Source organism: Myxocyprinus asiaticus, chromosome 35 (assembly GCF_019703515.2).
Source record: "Myxocyprinus asiaticus isolate MX2 ecotype Aquarium Trade chromosome 35, UBuf_Myxa_2, whole genome shotgun sequence".
Taxonomy (NCBI): domain Eukaryota; kingdom Metazoa; phylum Chordata; class Actinopteri; order Cypriniformes; family Catostomidae; genus Myxocyprinus; species Myxocyprinus asiaticus.
Window position 1 is genome coordinate 33,246,751 of NC_059378.1, and position 19,960 is coordinate 33,266,710.

Below are 19,960 nucleotides of genomic sequence, written 5' to 3' on the forward strand. Positions count from 1 at the left end.
ACACAATACACATATGCTTCAACTAATTCTTTAAGACACTGAGACCCTAAGGGGCAAACTACTGTTGCAAGAAAGAGCATAGCTTATTCAACAACAAATTCCCCATGGTGACTGGTTCGACCCCTTCTGCTCAGCTTTTTTGCTGAGGCTGAAGAGGCATAAAATAGTCTCTTTATGTTCAGGATCCAAAGCCTGTCCTTCTGAACTGTTTAAATGTACTTCAAATTTGGACAAGAAGGTAATTAGTGTAATTTTAATGATAAAACAAATGTTTCCTTTGATCTTTTTTCATAATGTGAACACATGTTATATAAAGAACACATATTGGTCCAAGGAGATGTTGACTCTTTTTAATGAATGGTAAATGATGAACATTGAACAGCTTTGTTTAATACATTGCACATGCATTCATTCATAAAGAAACCACTACACAAAACAAACAAAACTTCTATGTGCTTGAACATTTATTAAATGATAAAAAGCAAGGGTTTCCTTTCCTTTATCTTATTTTTTTCAGTGGTTCTATAAGCATCCTTATTTTTCTCCATGGCAAAAAAAAAAAAAAAAAAAAAAAAAAAAGAAAAAAATACAAAATAAATAAATAAATAAAAAATTTAAAGGTATGATTTGCTAGAAATCGACCTCTCTCACACCTATCTCATTTTAATTACAAAAACTGAGGATTATGTGTAATGTGATTTTTCTTTTAAGGAGCGTCAGGACAAATTATTAAAATAACACTTATTGCTCTTATATTATATGATTTACTCGGCCACACCACTACAGAAGCCTGTCAGATTAAAGCGCATTATTATCATCTCCCTCACACGCTGCTCTCTCTCTCTCTCTCTCTCTCTCTCTCTCTCTCTCTCTTGCATCTCCTTCATCATCCCTCTCGAAAAAAAATATCGCCGGCGCGAAACAGATGGGGAAAAAAGCATCCGCGGAATCTGAGTACCTTACCGTGTAGAGAATAAGCGTCAAAACTCAACGTTCACCGAGAAGTTCAGTTCGTCCAAAAGACTTCTGGACAGAGGATTTGAGGACATTTTAAGTCTGCTCACGACTGGAAAAGTAAGTTTTGCCGAACCGGAGGTCTATAATGAAACCATGTTGCACCGAACTTAAAACAGTTGACTGGATTCATACGAGTAATACGTCGAAATAGATAAATAAATAAAAATAAGTAGCTTTTATTCGACAAATAATAACTTTAAAGTGTAAAATATGCATTGATTTTTACATTGTATACACTGTTGTGGTCAGTCAAACTTAAGATGAATTTAATTGAATTTAATATGTGGTAGTGTAGTTATTTGATGTAGCTTACAGAGCTGATGCGCTTGATGAGAGACGCACTTCTGAAAATGAAAATGCAAGCTACTGTCTTAACACGTTATAAACCTGTTCTATCTGAGTATCGTAATCTCGTGATCTTTGTTCGACGTCTTGGTGAGATTGGATTATTTGAAGACCTGCTTCGTATATATATTAGTTCAATAAAATATATAAAAATGCTGTATTTATATATATTAAATGGCGTGCATTACACTACGTGTTGAACGCAAAAGTGTTGCCATATTGTTGTGCAGATTCTTATGTGAGTTCGTTTTGAGATGAAATTGGAAGACTTAAATTACACTGTGTCTTGATGATGGTGATGCTTAAAAGTTTACTTTTAAAGCTTTATGCTGCATTATAAGTTCCAAAATAAGACTCCAAAATGTTCTCCTTTTATTCTCTCCAAAATTATGCACAGGAATGGACAAGAGTAACATTTATGGACAACTATCCACCAGTGTTAATTATTCTTTGATTATTTAAATGGTACCATGGGCAAATAATATAAATAACAGTCAGTATTATGTTGTTGTTCTTTTTATTATTATTAAAATGATGTTCAGATCATTGAAAGAGTGTTTGAAAAATTTCTTATTGTGATTCTTTTCACTTTGCTATAACACTATAACATGCAAGAATCTTTTGTAGACTAACATCTTAAGTGGCTGTATAAAACAGCGATATTAGAGTCACATTATAAGACAGCTTGATGACATTTTACACACTGTGCTTACAGTAAAAAAATAAAAAAATAAAAAAATATATATATTTTTTTCCTCATCCATGGTTTAGCACCTTCAGGATTATTCTCTCAGATTCTGAGGATTGGTGCAGATGTTGGGTTGGTTCAATGCTCCAAGCTATGCGTTTGGCCCTAAAGAACAGATGGGGTCCAACTTTGGGTCTCAGGTGGTCTTTCGCAAGCGCTTGTGGAAAATTGTTGACCCCCTTTGTCACTCTGCTAGTCCATGCTGCCTAATGAGTGTTCCTTGAAGTGAATAATGAACAGAACATTGTTTTAAATAGATTACGTGTACCGTAAATTTGTGGTTTATAGCCTGCAAGACATTTATTAATTCCAGTGTTGATGGAGTGAGGTCACTCATCTTGTTCCGGCAGACTCCTGGCCTTCTGTGAGGTCTTCTGCCAGAACAAAGCCATCCACTAATTTCCCCTGAGAGATAGATTATGACTTTTGGCACCAAACGTAAACAGTATCACAAACAGACAGTAGTGATAGGTTGTTACAGTAGTGGGCTACTTTTGAAGGGTCCTTTAATGAATTGAGGTATGAATAATGAAACTGGGAAGCTGGGAACTCGTGTCGCCTGTAGTGAAGCACGTACAGTAACCACTAAACCATGGCTCCGACCAGTCTAAGTGAGTTTTGAGGTCCGACTGACTGTATTCCAGGAAGCATAGATCCAGACAAATGTTGCAATAAAATAAATTGCAGTTTAAGCTGGAGGTAGTCTGACCACTATTTTTTGTGGAAATGTCAGCTGGGTAGATCATGAAAAACAAAAGTCTTTTACTTGTGAAGACAAGATACTAAATAGCATTCTTCTGTTTTGGTGGTTACTCAAAATGACTCAGTCCAATTTAAAACTTGGCTGGAGTTTTTGGACTGCTGAAGTTTTATATGGGACTAAATGAGATAAAGTAAAACTTGAAGATTCTGTTTAATGAATCATATCCCTGTAAATTGCCTGACCCTGGTTCCTTTTTAATCCAAATGCTTAATGGCCAAAAATCCCCCCCAAAAAAAAATGTTCAATAAACGTAAATAGAAATGGAGGACATTTTTTTTTCAACAAAACCAACGTAATTTGTTGGAATGGATTTAATCAAGTTTTGTTGTATAAACTTATAAAATGCATTTTGTCACATCTACTACATAAATATTTGTCAAAGTCATAATTTTTATTATGTTGAGGCAACTTCATTTGTACAGTTTTCGGCTTGTTACCAATCAGTTGTTGTTTCAATCACGATTCATGCCAATCTTATTGTCAGATGCTACTTGGCGCTCCACCCCTTATGTGTGTGTCATTGCGAGCATACAGTAGAAACTGGAGCAAAGGGGCATTTCGTCAGGATTTTTCGACTGAAGGGAGGAGCCATCTCACAGTCCCATGCTAGCAAAAAATCAGAAGTGCGGCAAGCCACATCTCATTCACTTCTTTCAGGAAACCAAGGTTACAGTTGTAAATGCAACATTCCCTTTCAAGTCAGACGCTATGGGACACTAATGCCATAATGCTGTGCTACTGATTCACATGCACCAGCGCAATGCTCACTAGCCAACAGGGTAGTGAAAATCATCAAAATAACTTCCCCTTTGCTTACACAATGGGTAGAGAGAAAGAATGCCAAGGTCAAGGTTATTGAAGTGATGCATGCCTTGTGAATCGTAAACAAGCACAATGGTATCAACAACCTAGTGAGAAAGTCTTGATTGCCAAACCTTTTGCACGGCCTCCATAGCAGAGAAAGAGCTGATCTGACAGCATGAATTACTTGTTCTGTCAACATACAGTACATGCACAATGTCCTCACTGGAAAAATCATATGCAGCCACTTAGCCTTGTCCAATATAAACGTAGGAGAGAATGCTTGCAAGGTGACAACTTGGGCCAAACACCTTGGTCACATAACCTTCTCGAGGCTTAAGGACTGCCTTCGACAAGTCCGTTCTAAACTCTAAGCAAGAGCCTTTGACCAACTAGGTCTGAAGTTTCCCAACACACTTAACTGCAGTCAAAGCGAGAAGCAGCACAGTCTTCAGACAGAAGTAAGCTTACTACATCTAACGGCTCAAACACGGAACTCGTAAGCGCATTTAACACCAGCGCTAACGAGACAATGGACACAGGGGCTGGTGCTAAATTTTTTCATTTTTATGTAATTAACCACACTGAATTAACGTGTTAAATCAACAGCCTTAATTTTTGCCCAGTAGTCACAGCAAAAGAAAATATAACAGAAACATATCCGTAAACAAAATTGGTATTACCCTTGTCCTGTCTTCAGCTTTAAATTGTAACTGTAACTGTTAGGCTACTGTAATTTGCTAGCAGTCTGTGGTTTAAGCCACAGATTGCTAGCAAATAACTAGCATTTGTTTTAGAATCTCTAGCTTCCTGGAATCAGCACGCTCCTTTGTATATTGCTTTGTAAGTCATTAGTGTTCAAGACCTCAGTCAAAAGTTAACTGACCCCCCGGGACACACTATTGCATATGATTGTCCTTTCCTGAGAGATAACAACCAGGATAAATCACTCTTTGTTTAGCTCCCTGTTTCTGAGAGTATACTGATCCAGTGGAGGTACTAAAAAAACAACAGAGCTGAAAATGTCATACCATCAGCAAAACTAGATGAAGCAGCCATTTTTGTCTCATTGAATGATCTTGTGTACAGTAGCTTCACCAGGTTATCACTAGAAATGATTAATGTTTACACTGGTTGGCCAGGAGCATGTTTGCTTGAACAGAAGCTGATGTATTCTAATTCACTCAGTTCTCAGCATTAGCAATGATTGCCTTATTATTCTACAGTATATTTGTGGCAGGTTAAATTAAGAGCATGATCCTATTCAGATCTGCTCTATTGACCAGAACAAAAGAAAACGCTTTGATAATATTGAATATATCCCAACTGGAAGATATTTTTAGGCTGCTTGAGGTGATGAGCTTAAAATGATCCATCACCACAAGTATGTCAATCATCTTTTGGTAGGCCATCCCTTACTCCAATGGTAAAAAGAAGAAAGAGATAAAGGCACTTAGTCACATTTACTGAAGAAGATGGATCCCTTTTATTTTTCTCGAAATAACACAAACAACACAGTCTGCAATGATGTCAAGACTTTCTCACAGACAAAAGGGAAAGGGAATGCAGCTGAATCATGGCTCTCTGCTGATAGGGTTACTTGTGGCATCAGGCAACTTCAAAGGCCCACTCCAGCTGATAGCCCCCATAAAAAGCGAATTTGAAGGGGAATTTTAAATCAAAAATGTATTAATATTTCACCTCTACATTGATTCATGCTGCCACTGAAGGCATTTTCATCTCTCCTCTGAATCATATTTAAGAGGAATTGTGACGACTTCAATCCCATGATCCATGACATCATTTTTAAACATTTTATTTTATAGACTAGCATTTAATTCTCTGAAGTTGTCAATCATCTTAATTTAAGTCTGAGAACTAAAGTGAAGGAAGTAGATAGAAGTTAACAAATGCATAAATATGACGAGCTTTGACAACAACATTTAAGATATGCAAACGATTGTTTTTATGAAGCATCTGTATAATCTTTATATACAGTATTTTGGAGCTGCTCTCATGAAGTCTCAAGGGCACACTGTCTTCTGCAGCATTTCTGAAAACAGATTTAATGAAAGTATTCTTAGATTGACAGCAAGCAACACATTAAAGTGTCCATGTAAGTTATTTCCTGTCCTCATTTGGTTTTTGTTAACTTGGCTGTCAACAGATGGTGTGATTTAATTACATTTGCAAAGGGATATTGTGTGATGGTTCTGGCGATCCAGTAGCCAGAGTGTCCTTCTTTCAGGTGAATGACAGGGTGAAATCCATTTTCATTAAAACTGCCAGGACTTGAGCATCAGGCCTGTGTTAGCATGAATGTGTATGAAAAGATCAATGCAGGGCAATATCCTCAAGCTCTGACAGGTTGCACATTGTGGAGTTACAGCCCACCCTAGTGTGTAAAAGCTGAATGCTGTTCCTAGTTTTCTATTTAAGAATTTGCTAGCATATCGTTCTGCAGACGTGCTGCATGGAAAATATCTCTACGTAAAATATGAATGGAAAATATCTTTTTTTTAAACAGAGAGCTGATTTTGAGCAGATCCAATTAGGTTTAGAGGTCAACATAGAGTAGTAAACATCTTTTTGGACCAATCTTGTTAGTTCTGGCCTTGATTGAATTCCAAACAGGCATCCCTAGATGAAATGCTATGTTGAGCGATCTTTGGATTAATGTCACTCTTTAACATGCACTGCTATTATTTTTAATTATTCAAAGAGGGACAAGGCAGATGTATGATTTTGCAACGAGAAGGAGCAGTTTCATTGATTCTCAGGGTTCTAGTCAACTTCATCATGCAAAATATATTCAGATGAATTGAGTGTGCATGGGTTATGTCATCAAATCCTTCCAAGTGTATTTCAAAAGCAATCAGTAGTTCTAATTCAGAAGGCTTTCATTCACATGGCTTGCTGTGCTTTCAGTTACCAGTTTGGGATCTAGTCGACTTCATCAGGCAGAATATATTCAGATGAATTGAGTGTGCGTGGGTTATGTTGTCAAAGACTTCCAACCACATATTGAAAACATTCAGTAGTTCTAATTCAGAAGGCATTCATTCACGTGGTTTGCTGTGCTTTCATTTACCCACACAAAGACCTCATCTCCATGTGCCCGTCCATGTAAATGTTCTATTTTAACTGCCTGATCTTAGATATTTAAACTGCCTGATTCTGGTAATACTGAGAGATGAGTGCTGGAACAGACAGCTCCTAAATTTAGCCTTGTATAACATCATGCTCTCAAACCATGTGCGTTCTTTTTTCTCGCTGACTGATTTACTGGAACTGTAGAGTGAAATGCCATTGAGGGACTTTGTAACCAAGGCAACAAACAATAGCTGAGCTGAATGGTCAGATTAGTGTGCGAGGAGTAAGGGGCTTAAACTTGAGATTTTTTAAAATATTGCTTGGGTGGGAGCCATGCAGTGATAGTCATAGCTAGCTCGTTATGAGATTGCCACACCTTATCTGCAGGGAAGCTATTTTAAGACAAAACATACTTATGCAAATCATCTTTCTATAGCTTTAGCACAGGCAGATTTATCATCAACTAAATTGGACAAGATGACATTGACGCCATTCTGCAGAGTTACTGACAAGTGGCATCAATTCAAATGGGTTTCCTGCAGAGTAACTGATAGCATGTTGGACAAGTAGCCTCAAAGATAGGGGCTCTGCTCCTGTGGCAACCAGGAAGAAATTGTATTCACACAATCCATAATGAGTGTGATTCGGAGATTGGATTTTCCCTCAAGATTATATTTTTACTCCACTGACAGTTAGGTTTAGGGTTTGGGTTAGGGCATATGGTTAATAAATTATGCATTGCTGTTGACTGTATTAAATTATTTAAAACTAAAAATACAACTCACTTTTGGTGCCACTCTGTGGACATTTCACCTAGAAACTGGAGCTCACACGTCCATACATTCAGCAACAATGTTTGGTTAGTTGAAGAACTTTCGACTTACTGTCACAGAATTCACAGTGAAATCAGTCTGGGAGTGACACTGTTTTAGATTGACATTTTAGGTGGTTATGTACAATACATCAGTATCAGCCAATATATATAGGTTTTAATTCAGTAAAAAAAAAGAACAGCCAAAAATGAACAAGTTTTGCAGAACATAACCGAAAACGGGAACTGTTTTCAGAGTGAAAACCTTTTTTTTTTTAAATGCTGGTAATCGCTAAATTACTGGTTCATTTGTTTTAGTCCCTGGTTGTAAGTGCTAAAAATAATTCGGCTGTCAGAATCGGCCACAAAGTTCTATATCTGTGCGTCCCTTATTTTAGGCTGGGGGGGTGGCTCAGCAGTTAAGGCTCTGGGTTACTGATCAGAAGGTTGGGGACTCAAGCACCGCCACTGCCAAGATGCCACTGTTGGGCCCTTGACCCTATCTGCTCCAGGGCCACCACATCATGGACCCTGCACTTGACCCCAGCTTAGCTGGGATATGTGAAATTTCACTGTATATATGCAAATGTGTGATAAATAAATAAAACTATATATATATATATATATATATATATATATATATATATATATATAAATTATGATAATGCATAGTTGATAATTAGATGATTGTCATCCTTTTTTTAAGTTCCAGATTTTTGTAATGTGTTCTTGATAGGGTATTTGCATAGCTTTTGTACATGTTTGGCTGACATCCTTCAGTGTGATTCTAATAAGCTAACCAACCGTTTTAAAGGATGCATTTTCAATAGCAACAGCAAAAAGCAAAAAAATAAATGCTGTCTGGTTGTGCACAAAGAGCTGCCTCAGCTGGAGTGCAGTCAAACAAACAAACATACGCACGCGCATACACACTCCTTTGGTACTAGCATAGCACGACTAACGGGGGCGTTCTCGATTAACCAAGCTGTTTCTCACCTTCATCACTCAGCACTCCTCATCCTCCCACCATACTGACCTCTGTCATCCATTCTGTGACTCATCCCTCTCTTTCTCTCTCTCTGCAGAGCTGAATGCTCCAATCACACTCTACTTTGACATGAAAACTCTGACTAGTCATTGTCCAGTTCAGACCAGCATCACCGCAATACACCACCATTTATATTTAGGCAGCAGGATAGAAAAAATCTCCTACACGCAATTGACTGGGAGAGATAATTGCGCGAGGTGGGCTCTTCACCCATGTGGGTGTGACGATGCTGCAATTCATCTTTTGTAAAGCCTGGTGGGGTTGTTTTGAGTAGTGAAACTGCTTTCAGCTCTATTAACATATGCTGCAGAGGGCAATTTTGTTGGCTCACATTGCTGGTCTGTACGCTGATGACAACAGCAGTCCTTGTTTAATCCTTTCACTCTGGCTGTGACTGCTTTAGACTGCTGTGCTATTAAGTAAGACACCTTACACTGTGATAAGGTAGACAGTATTGCCTAGCCTCAATGGTTACCCATTTCTACACTTATAAACAAGCAAAGACTGTTTTCGGAAAGTCTGGAGTTTGGTGCCTTTATAGACCTAAATTGAAGGTCTTATAATAGTAGTTGGTGCTTGTTATATAATGTTGTGTTTATGATTTATAAAAACCATTAATGGGGTGATATAATCAATGCAGCCTGATCTCATGAAAATTCTGTGACTGTGGCAACAGTTTGGCAAATGACATTACATGGTTTATTACACATATATTGCGGCAGTTCTGCGGTAAAGCCAGTTAAATGTTCTCTCAAACAGATGAGGTTTTTTAATGCTCCGAGTTTAAAATGAACAAAACTGACATCCCTACCTTAAACCTTAAATCTAAACCTAACCAACAGTGTTATAAAATGTTTTTTATGTTTATCCTCTTTCAAATTTTAAATAAAAAAAACTGACGTACCTACCCGATACCTTAATCACAAATGTGAGGTGAAAAATGCAGTTGCTGAATCAACCATGACATTTTGTGGTGGTTCTATGACACTTTTGTGTTGACTCGTGTGATCGTTCTTCAGTCCTTCGCATTGCAAGTACTACGCTCTATCAATTTAGCTAACGCACAAATTGATCACGTCTGAATAAGCTTGTAAATGTAGTTGGTTTTGTCATGCAAATGTTAAAATGTATCACCTTTCAAGTCATGCGCTATAGTAAAAGTGTTTTGATGTCATAATATTGAATTGTGTGAGGAACATTACGAAAAGTATGTGTTTATTAACTGATAATCAGCAGTTTTACTCGTGATTTGTTTGAAAGTGAATAAAAGTCGTTGTTGTAGCGCCTCTAGTGTTTTTTTTTCACCAGGAAACTGCTGCGATACGTAGAACTCATTTTGCAAAAATTTTATTATAGTAACATGATTCTAAGAGACTAGGTTGAATTAATGGTCTGTGTAACATTTCACAATAAATTTCTCTGATCATACCAATCCAAATGCAGAAATAGAAAAATGGTTTGAAACGTTAATTTTTCATCTTTTCCGGTTACTTCAAGAAAGGATAATTTACCTTTTCTCTCCTTTTCTTCAATTTTACTTTTTCTAAATTGTGACTTTAGACATGATTTTGTTGAATAACTGACTTATCACCAATTTTCTATTTTTCCATTTTTGTGTCTTGCAATTTGTGCTGTGGGCTGTACTATTAGCACAGGGGTGGGTTATGGAATGGACTGCTTATTAATGTATGGACGTTGAGGAGTTTAAAAGGCTAGCAGGGGTCGGCAACCTAATAAATGTTATTATTAATAATAATAAAAATAATAATAATATTTTTTTAATGTATTAAGGCCTCTATATGAAGCTTACTTAATTGCATTAAATAGCATGCTGCTATTTTGTGGCAGTTTTCTGTCAATTCTATCATTCGACTGCTCTAATGGCAAATAAATTCCGTAAAAAGGCGTTAATGTATAAGAATAGATCTATAAGAATAATGTAATTCCTTGGAATAATAGTGAACAAGGAGGGCAACATTTGGAGCTGTCCAATACAATCTGGCACTCTGCCACAATGAGCAATAGTTTCCTTCCAGTTAAAAACTTTCCAGCTTTTGCCAGCTAGCGAGAGATCATACCCCTATCGTCCACTCATTGCGGGGAACAATGCAAAGCAGTACCCTTTATACTTGCGTGCCCCTCTTAAAGTGTAGAGACGTGCTTGGTGCTCAGTGGGTCGTGCAAATGGTTTGTTCACTCTCTTGCTAATGCTCGAGTGCCAATAATTACCCCTCCATGTTCCCTAACCCACACCACCTTGCTAATGGTACAGTCCACAGTGCAAATTGCAAGACACAGAAATGGAAAGACAGAAATAGGTGATTATCCATTTATAAAAAAATAAATAAAAAAATAAATAAATAAAAATTATACAAATGAAGAAAAGGAGAGAAAATGTCAATTATCAATTCTTGAAGTATCCGAAAAAATGTACTTTGAGGCATTACATGGACCAATTAATGACTGATTTTTGTGATTTACAGTGCCTTGCAGAAATATTCAAAGTTTAAACCCTTTATCATTTTTCTCATTTTACGGAATTATAGGTGCTACATTTAGTGTATTCTCTTCAGAAATATATTTAGAAATGTAAATATGACAGAGATGTAATGTCAGTTATTTGAAATAAAAGGAGAGACTTTTCAAGGGTCTAAACACTTTTGTAAAGACTGTGAAAAAACATATAAAAAACATATAAAAAACATACAAAGTCTTAATATGTGCTATTTTATTTATTAAGTTATTTTAAATAAATTGCTGCCTCTTGAGTGTTCTTGCTGGAAATTAGACCTTTTTCAGTATTGGGTAATTTCCTTTTATCTTGTTTTGTTAGTTGTATGATCAAAACAAAAGCATGAATCCAGTTTCTGTTTTACTTAATCGGTCTTCTCCCAAGCTTTGAATTCAGGGGCCGAAAGAGAGAGACGAAGAGAGAAAGAGAGTAAGGCACTGCTGTTCTCTGGTAAAAGCTGGCAGTCATCCTTTTGAGCATCAAGGACAGATTTTTGCAGACAGCACGTGTGAGACATGCTTCAGTTCCCAGAGCACAGTGCTTGTGTGTGTGTGTATTAAATATGGCAGAATAGAAAAGAACAGGACAACTTTTTTTGAGTATTTATCCTCTATATGACATTTGTACTTTGTACATCTGAAGCACAACTGAGTCTACATTACCTTCATAACTACCTACATCTGCCAGTCATTTCTCTATTTTACAGATTTCTTGATATAAGATTCCTTAGAAACCTGACCACGATCATATGCACTTGTCTACAGTATATACAGTACATTATACAGCAGTTACACTGCTGAAATAATCAGGCAGTGAGAATACATAAATGCCACAGTAACTCTTGCAAATTTCAGTATTTGGCTGTAATGTATTTGTGGTCCGCGTCCAATTTAATTACAGCATGTTCCAACACTCTGAGATGTTCAGAGATAGCACTCAGAGGCATGAGCATGTCAGAGCATGTGGCAATGTTTTCCATGAAACAAACAGCCTGACATGTCTCACTTGGCAGTGTGTGATGCAAACTCTCCGTGCATGTTTACAGTACGTCACTTGGAAATTATGTGTAGATCATAATTTAGTTACTGTGAGGATACAGATTTAAGATGATGATGGTGATTAAGACATTGTTGATGATGAGCATTTGAAACATCATCACCAAAATCGTGATCACATCACTATAATTAATAATAATAATAATAATAATAATAATAATAATACATATTTCTCAGTATTATCAATGTGACAAATCTGCAATCTTGTCTCTAATGAAGACTGTCAGCCTGGTCTCATGAAAATCACGTGACTGTGGCAAAATTTTTGCAAAATGAAATTACATGAGTCATTTCACATATTGCTGCAGTTTCAAGGTGAAATGTCCACTGAGGGCAGTAGTGTAGTATAGGGCATACACAGGCATATGCCGTATGCCCACCTATCTTTTTTTAGAATTTTGCATATGCCCACCTAAAATAAGTGATGATACGTATGGCCGCCAGAACAACGAGTAGGCTTTTGATCCGGAACTTTCAATCTACTAATTCGATGCCGCAACACCATTAAGTGAATTGTGTTTTTAATTTTTTTCTTTTTGGATTTTCTCCCCTTTTCTCCCCAATTTGGAATGCCCAGTTCCCAATGCGCTCTAAATCCATGTGGTTGTGTAGTGACTTGCCTCAATCCAGGTGGCGGAGGACAAATCTCAGTTGCCTCCGCGTCTAAGACCAGCTATACGTGTATCTTATCATGTGGCTTGTTGAGCGCATTACCGCGGAGACATAGTGCATGTAGAGGCCTACGCTATTCTCCAAGGCATCCACGCACAACTCAACATGCGCCCCACCGAGAGCGAGAACCACACATTATAGCGACCACGAGGAGGGTTACCCCATGTGACTCTACCCTCCCTAGCAACTGGCCAATTTGGTTGCTTAGGAGACCTGGCTGGAGTCACTCAGCACACCCTGGATTCAAACGCGCGACTCCAGGGGTAGAAGTCAGCGTCAATACTCGCTGAGCTACCCAGGCCCCCATGTTTTTAATTTTAAAAGTGTACAGAGCTTCTCTCTAAACTCTCATGGAGCTGTAGGAGGTGGGAGCGCAACTGATGGCACTGGCAAGACAGACAGTCCGAATAAACTGAGCCACCAATCAGAACGTTCATTTCAGACATGATTGAATATTTGCTAACCAATCATATTTTCCATTTCAGTAAGGGGTGGAACATTTCCAGCATCTAATGCTGATTCACAAGCATCCCTACAGTAACCATAATTTGCGCTGTTAATGTATTTCCATGCAGAATGTAAATTTAAAAAAAAAAAAAAAAATATATATATATATATATATATATACAGTATATATATATATATATATATATATATATATATATATATATATATATATATATATATATATACACATTTAAATTTAATGTATGCAATTAAACTTTGTGAAAATACTGCCTGTTTTTGCACAAGTGCTAGTTTTTGATGCTCTTTGCAGATGCTGCACAACTGTGTCCCTTAATTATATAACATGTCTTCTTTTTTTTTTTTTTTTTTTGCCTTTTACTGCTCTCAGTGGTGCCTTTTTCTTGTGATATCAAATCATTTCAATTATATTTTAATATATATATATATTTAATATATTTCTAAGTAGGAAAGCTTAGTGTATTTGTGTATAGTACACAAATAAAACAAATAACCATTAATTCTTATGTAGGCTATATATGGTGATACTAGATAACATGTAAACATGAACATTACTACACTCATTACAATGTTTAACAGTTTATTGTGTATTATGTATGTATTAGTTTATTAATTAGAGTAATTATAAAGTATTAACAATTTTCATAGTAGCCTAATGAAAGCAACATTAATGACACCTATTAATTTAAATACATATTTAACATCAATGTTCTCCCAAAAGATTATATTTTTAAGTTTAATGCTCTATGGAGTATGTTCTCATCTGTTTTTGTAGTTTTAAATAAACACAATGGATGTCCCTTCCCTAAACTCGAGACCTAAACCTAACCGATAGTGCCATAAAAGAAAATGTAAGATGAAAAGTGTAATAGCTGGAGGCATTCAGGTCATTTCGTGGCACTTCAATGGCACTTTCGGCTAACCTGCTTTGCTGGACTCAAACCCTGGTCCCCTGGTCTCCTGCATTCAAAGTCTAAAGCTCTATCATTTGCGCCTCCATTTAACTTAGTCATGCTTGAATAAGCTAGTAATTGTAGTTGATTATGTAATGGGAGCATTAAAATGTATCGTCTTTTAAATCATGCATTATAGTAAAAGTGTTTCCATGTCATAAGAAGTATTGTGTGGGAAACAGATTAGGGCTGTCATGATTACTTGATTTAATTCGATTACTCTATTAAAAAAAATTCCTCTTGACAAATCGGAAATAAGACGGAAGTGAAGTGGTATACAGACGAGGTTCCAAACACATAACGACAAGAGGTGTCAGCTGTGTGAGAGCACTTCACTTTAGATTTAAAAAACAATGCAGGGTCTGAAAAACCATAACATCACTTCAGAAATGGAACAGAACTCAAAAAGATGAGATTCAGTTCCCTATCTGTCACTCACTCGACGTTGGTGTCGATGTAGTGACACTAGGGGTCACTCTTGGGAGCCCGAGACACCTCTGGTCTTTGATAAAAGGCCAATGAAAATTGCCGAGTGGTATTTGCATGCCACTCCTCCGAACATACGGGTATAAAAGGAGCTGGTATGCAACCACTCATTCAGATTTTCTCTTCGGAACCAAACGGTCATGCTCACTGAGCTGAATACTACTGTTCATTCACCTCTGCTGGATCTGACGGCGCATTTCAGCGGCTTCTCCCTCCTCTGCACTGGTGCACTGCAGAGAATGCCCCTGGGCACTTCGGCAGAAAAACTAGAGAGTATATTTTCTGAAAGAGCATTTTCCCCTCTAAAAGAGTATATATTTCTATAAAAGAGTGCACACACGGAACGTCTTTTTAAAGACGCGTCTTTTTAAAGATGCTTTTCCGATTGTGTGTTATTCCTGGTTGTGCTCGTTATCTCTCGCCTTCTAACGGTCACGATCACTGTCTTTCGTGTCTGGGCACTGCTCACGTGGAGACAGCGTTCGTGGATGGTCATGTTCTCATTGCGAGAATATGTCCATGGCAACGTTGCGGTCGCGGCTCGCCTTTGTAAGAAATCGAGCCACCCCAGAGGCTCCCGCCTCGGTCCTTTTACCCACGGGTTTGAGGCCAGCGCGGCTAGCACTGGGGGCGATTTGGGGACCCCAATGGGACCGTCTCCGCCGGGTATCCCCCCGCGGACCTCCCATTCCCCAGCATGCTCGTCTGCCCCGATCGGGCTTCCAGGTGAGTCCGCCGGCTCGTCTCACGGCGAGTTCGACCTCTTATTCGGAGCCCGCGAAAGTGATGAGCTCTCGAGTGCAGCATCAGAGAGTGGGCTCATCCAGTCGGAAGCCTCAGCTGGGCTCCTCCCTTCGGGGTCGATCGCCCAGTCACAGGCTGACGCGGAGATGACGACATGCTTTCCTGGACAGCCGCGAGCGTCAGTTAGAGTGGATTTCACCGCTCTTCCCTGAAACCTCGCGGCTCGGTGATTGGTTCCTGGGCTCGCGGCGCCGCTCAAAGCCACGCCCCGCCCCGTTCCTTTCTTCCCGGAAGTGCATGAAGAGCTGACAAGGTCGCGGGAGGCACTTTTTACTGCCCGGTCCCGATCTTTTCAGCTTCCCCGCTCTCACTACCCTCGATGGTGGGGCGGCCAAGGGTTATTCGGCAATCCCCCTGTGGATAAAGGCGCTCGCGGTGCACCTATGCCCGCAGAGTGCCGCCACCTGGCGTGGGTGCCCAAAGCCCCCGTCCAAGGCCTGTAGGTTTACGTCGTCTCTGATGGCCAAGGCCTACGGTGCCGCTGGACAAGCCGGGCGGACGATGGCCACGATAGTGGTCCAGGAGCGTCACCTTTGGCTCAACCTGGTCAAGATGGGTGAGGCCGACAGGACACGATTCCTTGCTGCCCCCATTTCCCAGGCAGGCCTATTCGGCAACACTGTCGACGACTTTGCCCAGCAGTTCTCGATGGTAGAGCAGTAGATGGATGCTAGCCGGCTTATCCTGCCCCGGTGCGGCTCAAGATCCCGCACCCCATCTACTCATCGCCAAGGGCGTCCCCCTGCGGTGACTGCACCGGCTCCGCCGCAGTCCGCCCCTTCGGCCTGGCCCCGGTGTGGAGCCCACCACAGGTAGCAGATGCCACCTGTCTCTTGGCCGCCCAGAACCCGTGAAAGGCTTCGAAGCGCCCTTGAGACGGGCGACCCAGGGACAACGAAACCCGCTGCTCTGGAGCTGGTAAGCAGATCTTCATCTTTTTGTTACCTTTTGCATTTAATTGCGCTGCATGCCCAAGTGGCTGCAGTACTCAAGAGCTCAGCAAGAGTGGTTTCCTTGTTCCCTGGGTCACATATCTGGTGTGTACGGCTGGCATCACGACCACCGTCCACCACTCCATTTGGCAGGTTGGCGCTCCAGCAGCGGTCTCCCGCCCTGAGCGCCCAGCTGTGGCACAAATCCGCCCCCGATGTGACAGTCTCCACGGGTCACGAGGACAGGCCTCTTCCTCCCCCGTCCCAGCTGTTCCGGGGGTGGTCACAAGGCGCCAGGTAAGTGCTTCGATGTCCTCGGACTCAGCACGGCCACGACGTGGTGTGGCACCTCGAGCTCCGCCCAGCCGCGAGGCCCCACCTGCCGGTACATCCGATGACGTTGTCCCTTTGGTCCTCCTTGCGCGGAACTTGGACGCATGGCTTGCGCTTTCCAGTCCGTCACGAGGGCTGGTCCGGACCGTCCGACTCGGCTGCGCGATTCACTTCGCTGGGCATCCGCCCAGGTCCAGCAGTGTCCACTTCACCTTGGTGAAAGACGAAAATGCTGCTACCTTGCGCGGAGATCGCTACTCTCCTATGGAAGGACGCGATAGAACCTGTCCCTCCAGCCGAGATGAAGAAAGGGTTTTACAGCCCCTACTTCATTGTACCGAAAAAAGGCAGTGGGTTGCGGCCAATCTTGGATCTGCGAGTACTGAACCGGGCTTTACACAGACTCCCGTTCAAGATGCTGATGGAAAGACGCATTCTAGCGAGCGTCCGGCATCAAGATTGGTTCGCGGCGGTAGACCCGAAGGATGCGTACTTTCACGTCTCGATCCTTCCTCGACACAGACCCTTCCTGCGGTTCATGTTCGAGTGTCAGGCGTATCAGTACAAGTCCTCCCTTTCGGCCTGTTCCTGTCTCCTCACGTCTTTACGAAGATCGCAGAGGCTGCCCTTGCCCCGTTAAGGGAGGTGGGCATTCGCATTCTCAACTATCTCGACGACTGGCTAATCTTAGCTCACTCTCGAGACGTGTTATGCGCACACAGGGACCTGGTGCTCTCACACCTCAGCCGACTAGGACTTCGGGTCAACTGGGAAAAGAGCAAGCTCCTCCCGGTTCAGAGCATCTCTTTTCTCGGTTTGGAGTTGGACTCAGTCTCCTTGATGGCGCACCTTACGAACAAGCGCGCCCAGTCGGTGCTGGCCTGTTTGAAGGCATTCAAACAGAAAACAGCAGTTCCACTGAAACTTTTTCAGAGGCTCCTGGGGCATATGGCATCCTCGGCGGTGGCCACCCCGCTCAGGTTGATGCATATGAGGCCGCTTCAGCACTGGCTCCAGACTTGAGTCCAGAGACGGGCATGGCGCCACGGGACACACTGCGTGGCCATTATATCGGTCTGTCACCATCTTTTCAGCCCTTGGACCGACCTCTCGTTTCTACGAGCAGGTGTTCCCCTAGAACTGGTCTCCAGGCACATCGTGGTCACGACAGACGCCTCCAAAATGGGCTGGGGCGCTGTTGGCAATGGGCACGCAGCCGCCGGCCTCTGGACGGGTCCGTGGCTGCGTTGGCACATCAACTGCCTCGAGTTACTGGCAATTCTGCTCGCCCTGCGGAGGTTCCGGCCGTTGATCCAGGGCAAGCACGTGCTAGTTCGGACAGACAGCACGGCAGCGGTAGCATATGTCAACCGCTAAGGCGGTCTGCGCTCCCGCTGTATGTCACAACTCGCCCGCCGTCTCCTCCAACGGAGTCAGCAGCACCTCAAGTCGCTGAAAGCCACTCACATCCCGGGAAACCTCAACACTTCGGCGGACACTCTGTCACAACAGGTTACCCTCAAGGGAGAGTGGAGACTCCACCTTCAGGTGGTCCAGCTGATTTGGAGTCGATTCGACAGGCACAGGTGCACCTGTTCGCCTCCAAAGAATCCTCCCCACTGCCCGCTCTGGTACGCCCTGACCGAGGTCTTCCTCGGCATAGACGCGCTGGCACACAGCTGGTCCCCTGGCATTCGCAAATATGCGTTTTCCCCCAGTGAGCCTGCTCGCACAGACCCTGTGCAAGGTCAGGGAGGACGAGGAGAAGGTCGTCCTGGTAAGCACCCTACTGGCCCGCTCAGACGTGGTGCTCGGACGTCACGTTCCTCGCGACAGCTCCCCCCGGGCAAATTCCCCTGAGGAAGGACCTTCTTTCTCAGGGAAGGGGCACCATCCGGCACCCACGCCCAGACCTCTGGAATCTCCATGTCTGGCCCCTGGACGGGACGCGGAAGACCTAAGCTGTCTCCCACCTGCGATGGTAGACACGTTCACTCAGGCTAGGGCTCCCTCTACGAGACGCCTGTATGCCTTTAAGTGGCATCTGTTCGCTAAGTGGTGTTCTTCCCGTCGGGAAGACCCCCCAGAGGTGCGCAGTCAGATCAGTGCTTTCCTTCCTGCAAGAGAGGTTGGAAGGGAGGCTGTCCCCTTCCACCTTGAAGGTGTACGTTGCTGCCATAGCAGCACACCACGACGCAGTCGACGGTAAGTCCTTAGGGAAGCATGATCTGATCATCAGGTTCCTAAGAGGTGCCAGGAGGCTGAATCCCTCCAGGCCGCGCCTCGTTCCCTCATCAGACCTCTGTAATTTTTCAGGGTCTACAGAGAACCCCCTTTGAGCTTTGCAGTCAGCCGAGCTTAAGGCACTCTCCTTGAAGACTGCCCTCCTGACTGTGCTCACTTCCATCAAGAGGGTAGGTGACCTGCAAGCGTTCTCTGTCAGCGAAATGTGCCTGGAGTTCGGTCCGGGCTATTCTCACGTGATCCTGAGACCCCCGACCGGGCTATGTGCCCAAGGTTCCCACCACTCCTTTTAGGGACCAGGTGGTGAACCTGCAAGCGCTGCCCCAGGAGGAGGCAGACCCAGCCCTGTCATTGCTGTGTCCGGTGCGCGCTTTACGCATCTATTTGGATTGCACGCAGAGCTTTAGAATCTCTGAGCAGCTCTTTGTCTGCTTTGGTGCACAGCGGAAAGGAAGCGCTGTCTCCAAGCAGAGGATCGCCCACTGGCTCATTGACGCCATAACTATGGCATATCTCGCCCAAAACATGCCGCCCCCGTTAGGGCTACGAGCCCATTCTACCCATGGTGTAGCAGCTTCTTGGGCCCTGGCCAGAGGTGCCTCTCTAACAGACATTTGCAGAGCAGCGGGCTGGGCAACACCCAACACCTTTGCAAGGTTCTACAACCTCCGGGTGGAACCGGTTTCATCCCAGGTAGTGGCACGCAACACAAGTGTAAGCCTGGGATAGCCGGCCGGGTGTTCCGCTTGTACATAGCGCCTTCCACCTCCTTTTGAGCTGAAGACGTGCGCTGTTAATTCCCAGTAGTGTTCACAAAAGTTGTTCCCTGGTTGACTTTCTCCGAGCCCTGTGGCAGT

At 42.4% G+C, this 19,960-nt stretch overlaps 1 protein-coding gene across 1 annotated transcript in view; it reads left to right on the forward strand.

Annotated features, from left to right (window-relative positions):
* The first annotated feature begins 906 nt into the window (after positions 1–906).
* Positions 907–19,960, forward strand: part of camkvb (CaM kinase-like vesicle-associated b) — a 103,954-nt gene continuing 84,900 nt past the window's right edge. Inside the window, exon 1 of the mRNA XM_051673480.1 lies at positions 907–1,074. The gene's annotated coding sequence lies outside the window, so the exon portion shown is untranslated. The remainder of the gene's footprint in view (positions 1,075–19,960) is intronic.